Consider the following 9,292-nt stretch of genomic DNA (forward strand, 5'->3'; position numbering starts at 1 on the left):
GTCTTTTAACTGTTGTGTGGAGTGGGTGGGATCTGGGGTGGGGTTTGGGGCCCCCAAATATATTGTTGTACGGGGCCCCGTGATTTCTAATGGCATTAGTGGGTTAAGTCTCTTATTGCAATGGGCCCTTTTGAAGATTTTTATGCAGAGGGGTGGCAGTGCTGTCTCACTCTGCCACTGAATTGAGGGGTAATTTTTCACATGTATTTATGAACTCAAACCATGTTTACTAAAGTGGTTACAAAAATAATAATATAGAAAAGACTGTTAGATGAGAATAAGGCTACGGGAGAGTTGTGATGGGAGGGAAACAAAGGCAACAGTCCTACACAGAAGGGTCACACAAGGTTTTTATTTATTACCTGAAATTAACATGCCCTATACTAGAGGCAGTATTTGCACTGGAGTTCATTTAAGGGAATATGGCAGTCAAGTTGTAGCTAATTGGCGGAATTATCCCAGCACTGTTGTGAAGATCCAGACAGTTACTAGTCTCCTTTAATGCGATATGTGGCGTCATCTAATTCTGGTTCGTCCCACTATTGTAAGAGCTATTGGAAAATGTGTGGGTCTTCTCTCCCTTCTCCAAATCAGCTTTCATTATTTTCACTTAGGAAGGCTTTAACTCTCTTGTTTTTGAGTCAAAACTGCAGTCCTGCAGAAATCAGATAAAGCAGTGGCATATTAAAGTGATTCTGTCTTAATTTTTATGATGATGTTTTTATTTCTAAATTACACTGTTTACACTGCAAATAATTCACTCTACCATGTAAAATTTTCATTCCTAAGACAAAAAATTAATTTTTTTTAGTTTTAATATTGGTGTGTAGGCAGCCATCTCAGGTCATTTTGCCTGGTAATGTGCTTTCAGAAAGAGCCAGCACTTCAGGATGGAACTACTTTCTGAAGGCTGTTTCTTCTACTCAATGTAACTGAAGGTGTTGCAGTGGGACATGGATTTTTACTATTGAGTGCTGTTCTTATATCTACCAGGGAGCTGTTTTCTGGTTACCTTCCCATTGTTCTGCTGATGGGCTGCTGGGGGGGAGAAGGGAGGGGTGATATCACTCCAACTTGCAGTTCAGCAGTAAAGAGTGACTGAAGTTTATCAAATCACCTGTCACATGACTGGGGGCACCTGGCAAACTGACAATATGTCTAGCGCCATGTCAGATTTCAAAATTAAATATAGAAAATCTGTTTGCTCAAAACAGATTTCAGTGCAGAAATCTGCTGGAGCAGCACTATTAATTTTTCCTATGACAGTATCCCTTTAAATACTGAACGTTCTCTCATGCTGAGAATACATGCACTTACATGCAAATAACAATATGTTGCCATGGTTCAGCTGTTCTGGTGTGTTGGCTCCTGATATGTCTGGGAACAATGAGCTGCTCTTGTAATTTTCACACTCTCTCCTGCTAAACTTGCCACCTGGCTGATATTTAATCATCCTAACTGGCATAAATGATAAAGGATGCCACAACAATGTTCTGAACAGGAAATGAAGAGATCAGAATAAGAACGGCTGATATTTATGGCCCTCCAAATACAGTATATAAAATAATTTGAGCCTACAAAGGGAGCATGATTCAACTGTATTTGCACTGCACTGTATGTACCAGTGTTCTATCATACAGGGAGACACTATGAAGGTATTCAAGAATGGTAATCAGATTAAATATAGCATTTTTTCCATGGCAGAAGACAGTAAAGCAGTTTTGGGATGAAATGTGGTTGGAACAGCAGTAAGTGCAGAGGTATACGCTGGTTTGGGGTTTTCGTGTGTATATTTGGTTCATTTTAACACCGCACAACAAAATATCAATGCATCCTTTGAGCAAATCTTATCTGTATAGATAGCAAGGTAGATTGGATTTTGGAAAGGCAAAGCAAACAATCAAGCAGTTGGTCACTTATGTCAAGTTAAAAACTGAGTTTTTGGAAAACATGTCATTTATTCAAACGTTATTCTATGAATAAATTTCAACAATACACGAGTATTACTCATGTGTATTACTCATGCACTCATGTGTATTATTATTAAGTTGTGTGTTTTTCACTTTTCATCTTCCTGCCTTATAATTAAAGAAGGTGGTATACTAAAGTTCCCAGATCATGAAAAAAAAACAGGGGCATTCCTAATAAATACAAACTGTGTCAATGCAACCTTCCAAAAAGATTTTCTAGACGTGCCCCAATACCTTGGGCTATTCACATTACATGGGAAAGCCTATAAATTGGTATATGACTAAAATATGGGTTATGACTGTGATAACAAGTGGAATTCAAAAAGAGAATTTAAGGCTAAGCACAAAACAGCCCATCATTTATAAATGACAGTCCCCCGTTTTTTTAATTCACTTACCTGGCATATTACAGGCTTATTTTCTATTGCATAATCTTCTTTTTCCTTTTTGTGATTTTTTACTTTCTTGGATTGCGATGAGTTATCTTTGGAAAAGTTTTGCAATTTTGCTCTAATTTCCTGGGAAAATCTGAGAAAATGAAACATGGCTTTGCTTAACTTATGACATTTCCAGTGATCCATATAAATATTCCAATGTAATATACAATATTGTTTATTCATTAGAAATATAAAGATGATTTGTACAATACATTGGTTTTTGACGACACTGCAAGGGAGGGAAGGTATTCAGTCAAGGCAATAAAAGGAGTTATATAGCAACAGGGAAACCTTTGGTCTGATAGTAGAGAAGTGTTACTGACACATAACTCCTAGGCTACAATCTGTTTAAAACTCTAAATCTAGCTGGAGAGAATTTAAAAAGATCTTTTGCGGGCAAGATGTTTTACTAAACCTGCATTTCCAACTTGAAAATGGAAGTATACAGGAAACCTACTCATAGGGATCAATATCTGTTGTTCGATTCCCACCATCCACTTGATCATCCCATATGTAGCTGGAGTGTCAGAGAAACTCAGGAGGATTTTCAACAAACACCATGTCCTTGTGTTTTTAAAACCTAGCAACACACTGAGACAAAAACTGGTACACCGTAAGGATCCATCACCTAAAGAAAAAACTGCTGTCTTTCTACACTTAAAAGAAAAGGGACACTCCTTTGCAGATAGTAAGGTCCAACTCTTGGATAAAGAAGACCGCTGGTTTGAACGAGACGTGAAAGAGGTGATTCATGTCAAGGTGGAGAAACCATCCATGAACAGAGGCGGCCTTCTACACCACCTGTCTACTACATACAATGCTGTTCTTACATCTGTACCCCGGCAGTTTCAGAACACTTCACATCCATTCATGCAACTCTCACAAGTAACACCTGTTTCTAGGCATTGCATGACACATTGGTAATCCTATCAGTAACTACACAGATGTGAATTTCAGGTGTCACTTCACTGAAGAGTTACAATGTGCCATTGTGATTGGATTATTGGAAGAGTTTAAAGAACGACAACTTCCCACACCAGTCAGTTGAACTCCAGTCAGTTGAACTGAAGAAGCTGCTCGGATGAGTAGTGAAACGTCTTCAATAATTACTCAGCAAGTCCAGTTGTTTAAAATTTACCTATACTAGATACACCAAACATTACTTTTTCTGCATGTATAGCACTGTAAAACTAGCAATTTTTGTGAATTTGTCCACAACACCCCTTATTCCCTCTCATGATGTTTTCCCTCTTTCATATCTAATCCAGACGTCGCTATTCGGTCTGTTGTGCAGGTTGTATCCTCCTTGCCACGATTAGGGGGATACCATACTCACAATTCCTTCATGTTATTCGTAACAACAGTTCAAGTGCAACAGCCCTGCTACAAACACAAGAAATGTTTAATAGGTTCCTAGAGAGAGGATATTCAGAGGATTTACTAACTAAACAACTGGAAAGGGTTCTACAGCATACACAATCATCAACACTGATGGATAAATCTAATACAGCTAACTGTACTAACCCTTTGATTTTTACCACCACCTATTCATCTGCCTCCCATCATTTATCTTCTAGCATTAAGAAAAATTGGCCAATGCTGAACATTGGCGAATCACTGTCCTTGCAACAAGCCCCCAAACCACTTATGGGCTACAGAAGAGACCGAAGCCTGAGGGATCTACTGGTGTGCACTGACCTGATAAGATCTGCACAAACTGAAACAAATTGGTTATCTGCACAGAAGAAATTGGGCTGCTACAAATGCCCTGACTGTGTGACTTGTAGGTGCCTACTCATGGGCACAGATTTTCCACATCCCCACACTGGTAAAAGATTTAAAATTCTGCACAGGTTAAGCTGCACGTCATCCTTTGTGGTTTACATAATCAAGTGTCCCTGTGGCCTGTATTATGTCGGTAAGACCTGTGCCACTCAAAAAGAACGCATCGGCAACCATAGGTCTGCAATCAGTAAAGCCCTGAAGGAAGGCAAGGCTCTCCAACTGGTGGCCAAGCTCTTTCTGCTAAAAAGACACTCACTGCCCACCTTCCGCTGTAGCCCCCTCTAGATAGGGGTGGCAACCGAGACCAAGCTCTTCTAAGAAGGGAAACCAGATGGATCTACAAACTTGACACTGTGGCCCCTCGTAGCCTTAATGAGACATTACCCTTGGGCTGCTTCTTGTGTGTCGTAATGTGCTAATTTGTGACTTTTCGTTACCCTTTGTGCAGTGTTAACATGTTACATAGTTGATAACAGTTCACTCTTCCTTTCCTTCTATTGGTCTGCCCCCCCCCCAGGGTCCAGCTCACATTTTCTCTCCCCCACTTGAGACACGTGTATGTCTAGATACAATACCTAGTATATCTATGTGGGCATTAGGCAAGAAGGCGAAGCAGTATATCTTCAGACACCCGCAGCTTTGGCTATTCAGCTTTAATTAGCAGAGCGTGTTCCCTGTCAGACCAAAGTATGCCCCCTCTTGCTGTTCTAAGTACGCATATGCTCCGGCACTCACAGTTCATTCACACGGGCAAACACTAGGTCAAAAAAAGGGGGTCATGGTCAGCCTTCACAGCAGGCTTGGTGTTGTGCGCAAAAACAGACGTTCCAAGCGGTTGCTAGGCAACGCGTCCCTGAACTCGCTCACTATTCTGCTCGGAGCTAACGAAAGTTCCGGTCCAGCTCTAGTATACGCAGGACGGGTTACGCATACAGTATGGGGTTCTTGCTGCTACAGGCAGCAAATTTTGGCATATGGTCCGTAATTCTACCCAGGGGATGAGCCGACTGTTAGGAAAGAGTGATATTTGTTTTAACCATTTGTTCCCTGACACGGTGTTTTGGCGTCAAAAAGACTTTGTATAAAGCGGCATCTTGTGCACTGTTATTATTCCTTTCCCTGATGAAGGTTCAAGTATAGAACCAAAACGTTGGCGATAATAAACCTGCTTTAATTTAACCTTTTTTATTTTTTTGCTTATTGTCCGTGGAGTGCTGTCACTATTGGATCTCTCTCTCGCTCTCTCTCTCTCTATAGATAGATAGATAGATGGATAGAGATAGATAGGAACACAGCATTGCATTCAACAGGAACTGCTTAAAGTGATTTATTGCAAACAAAAATTTCCAATGTTTCGATTACAAACTGAGATCTTCCACAGGGAAAGACAAACAGAAGTGTGCAAGGTAAGTAATAGCATTGTTGGATGGTGTTGCAGCGTTGATCCGATGTGACACGACTATCGGATGCAGACGCAGTGTGTTGAATCTTGCAGAAATCGCCCGTGGAGTCCTACCCTTAAAAACCCTCCTCCAAGTGAAATGTTGGGAAAATGAGGCTGTTACTATAGTAACACCTAAAAAACTTACACTACATAGCACACACACAGCAGTAGTGATTAAAACAAAAACCATAATAGAGTGGCAGAAGTTAGAGACAATTGAAGATAACTGGTGAGAAATCAAAGCATAAGAAAAAAAAATACATAAAGCATAAAAACATCAAGTAATCACAGCAAAGAATGCGTCAGTGTAACTTAAGGTAGCATATCATGTAAAACAAAGTATAGTGCTAGCTAAAACAATCGCAGTTAATGCCTGGGTAGAGAATGGCACACTGGGTTCCGAGCTCATATTTGTTTTATATTAATATATATATCAAGTTACAGTGCTTAGAGTGCTGACACACAGCTGATTATATATATATATATATATATATATATATATATATATATATATATATATATACACACACACACACACACACTGGTAGAAGAATTGCGAAATAATATGTTTATTCTAAATGCACAGTGATTGAGAATAAACATATGTTTCACAATACAGAGTGCTGATCTTTCTACTTATACATACATACATACATATTAGGGATTCACCGAATCCACTATTTTGGATTCAGGCGAACCCCCAAAATCCTTTGTGAAAGATTCGTCTGAATACCGAACAGAATCCTAATTTGCATATGCAAATTAGGGGTGTGAAGGGGAAAACATTTTTACTTCCATGTTTTGTGACAAAGTCACGCGATTTCCGTCCCCACCGCTAATTTGCATATGCAAATAAGGATTGGGTTTGGCCAGGCAGATGGATTCGGCTCAATCCTGCTAATGCATCCCTAATACATATATATATATATATGTCCTCTGCAATAACTCAGCACTCACAGGAATCGCTTAAAAAATCTTTTCAAGAAGGTCTGAATATGTGACTGAAATATTGGTTTTGCACAATTAAAAATGATTTTTAAATTTTTTTAAGCAAGTCCTGTAAGTGCTGAATTATTGCTGTGGGTGTGCTTGCTGAACTACCACTTGACACCCATGCAGTAGGTTTTTATTGTGTGCCCTCCATTACTATGGTATGTAGGTGTCTGTGTTTAGATATTTATATTTTTTACAGAAGAATCCTCGTCTGCACTTCCACTGGCTGTAAATTCGTATAAACACTTGTATAAAATGACACACACAGTCCGACACGCTCATACTGTATATGCATTTCTTATACATTTGTTTAAAAAATCCCATTTTCTTGTTGCCATATATTGTAAACTAGTCAAGCTCAGGCACAAGGAATTTACATTTAAACTCTTTAAACACAGCTTAGCAGTGAGTTGTCAGAGGCTACAAACAGGAGATATTGTTTCTCACTAGTCGTAACAGCAGACTGAATTATGGGCTGCACGCTGAAGCTTTTCAATGCACCTTACCTACTTAATTGGTGATAAAATGCATCAGTCTTCTGTATTCACTCTGTGACAACAAAGGAGGCATCCACTGTTGGCACATGATAGATTTACATCCACGGCTTTGTTTGCAGAATTAGACTTGCTTGTATTTTGTTAAATCTCTAGCAGCACTGAATATGCACATATCAGTTCCAAATGGCTCTTAAGCTGGCCACAGACGCAAAGATCCGATCGTACGAATCAATGTACGATCGGACTTTCTCATCTCCCGACCTGCCACTAACCATTCAGATCAAAGTCTTACCATTCAGATCAGCCGATGTTCTGACCCTGACAGCAATCGTACGATAGACAAAGCTAATGACAGTCTCCCACTAAAAATCGTATGATCGGCAATACACGCAGCAATATTATCGGCAGCCGACAGAAATTGTCCGATCAACCAAACGACAGATCTCAGCCGGACGAAAAATGACGGGACTCCACACACGTTCCAAAAATTGTTCGAATCCTAGATTCGTACGATGAGATCTTTGCGTCTATGGCCAGCTTTAGTTTTGTAACACTTGTCTGTAAACAATAGTGAGGAAAAGTAACCAGGCAGCTTTGTGTGCTTCTTGAAGAGCTGGGGGAATGCTGGTTACCTAAGCAACTGCCCCCTGCAGGAAATACAGGCAGGCAACATGGGAGCTGGCCTGCATTCATGCTCAACTACAAGCAGAAAAACAAGAACAGACAGACACATTGCTTTCTCTCACCCAATGCATTATGTTAGGATTAAGGCTATGGGAGGGCACCTAATTCTTATTGTCTCTCATTCTACTGTATCAAGGCACTTTTTCCCGTTGGTGGCCCGTTTTAGGGACAACTGAAATCTCTTTGTAGGGGGACAGTCTAGTTCACACTCTTCAGCTTTATTCGTTATGCTACAAAAAGATATATATTAGATGAGGTTGACTAGAAGGCAAATTCGAAAGAATGAGCAAGTGATCACAAACAAATATACACATGAATGACATCATAGGTTACTGTAATGCAGCATTTAATACAGATTATTCACATTGTCAATATCGCTCTCCTTTTGGCAGCAGAGAAGATGGACTTTCCATTAAAAGCCAGAGAATGCAATATTCTCATTATGAACTGTGACTGTGTAACTAAAGGTTGACTATAGTCAAATCAGGAGGTGGGAGCATCAGTGGGGAGAGGGGGGACTGTCCTGGGCTCAAAGTAACGTTCGGGAGAAAATCACCATGTCAGAAAAAAAATCAAAACTTATTCAATTCGCGTAGCACACAAAAACTGTTGTGACTTGCCTAGAAACGTACTTAAGTTACAGTTGTGTTCAGAATAATATCAGTGTGTTTAAAACAGTTAATAAAGTTCAAAATCCTTAGAATAGCTTTTATTTCCATACACGGAAATGCTTTGGGAACACTGCACATCCTATTCCAAATTGAAACATGAAGAAAAATTTGATTCATTTGTGTTAATTCACAGAAAGTGAAGAAAATCGAATATTAAAGGGGTTGTTCACCTTCCAAACACCTTTTTCAATTCAGTTGTTTTTTGATTGTTCCCCAGAAATAAAGACTTTATTTCAATTACTTTCCATTATTTATTTCAAAAGTCTAAGTTTAAAGTTGAATGTTCGGGTCTATGGTGTTTGAGTCTGGCAGCTCAGTAATTCAGGTGCAGATTCTAAACTGTTACAATTTTGCAAAATGTAGTTGATCCATTTCTCAGCAGCATCTCTGGAGTATTATCAACTATTGTATCAAGTCTAACAGCTGCCTGTAATGAAACCCAGAGATTCTGCTCAGCAGGGACAAAGATAAGAAATGTATCAACTAAATATATCCATTTAGAACAGTTTACAGGATCGGTGACCGCAACTTCATAGGGCTTCTTCAGAAGATAAAAAATGATACTTTACAATTCAATATCAGAAAAAACGGTCACACGTAGAAAATAGAAAGTCATTGGAAAAAGTCGTTATTTCTGGTGATCTATCTGAAAACAACTAGTTGTTTGAAGATGAACCACCCCTTTAAGCTATTCAAAAAAATTGTCTGCATTCTTCTGTACAAACAAACATTCACTGTATAAACTGAAAAACATTTCAATATTTTGCTTTCCTTTGAATCACTGAATATTTAGTTATGTAAACAACATTTC

General features: G+C 39.2%; 1 long non-coding RNA gene across 1 annotated transcript; it reads right to left on the bottom strand.

The window, feature by feature from the left end:
• Positions 1-285: 285 nt before the first annotated feature.
• Positions 286-7,402, bottom strand: LOC108706760. Its single transcript, XR_001934144.2, has 3 exons — positions 7,136-7,402; positions 2,369-2,498; positions 286-655 (listed from the first exon to the last, which is right to left on the bottom strand). It is a non-coding gene; the product is annotated as an uncharacterized LOC108706760 (long non-coding RNA).
• Between the last annotated feature and the right edge of the window lie 1,890 nt (positions 7,403-9,292).

The sequence above is a fragment of the Xenopus laevis genome, chromosome 1S, assembly GCF_017654675.1.
Source record: "Xenopus laevis strain J_2021 chromosome 1S, Xenopus_laevis_v10.1, whole genome shotgun sequence".
NCBI lineage: Eukaryota > Metazoa > Chordata > Amphibia > Anura > Pipidae > Xenopus > Xenopus laevis.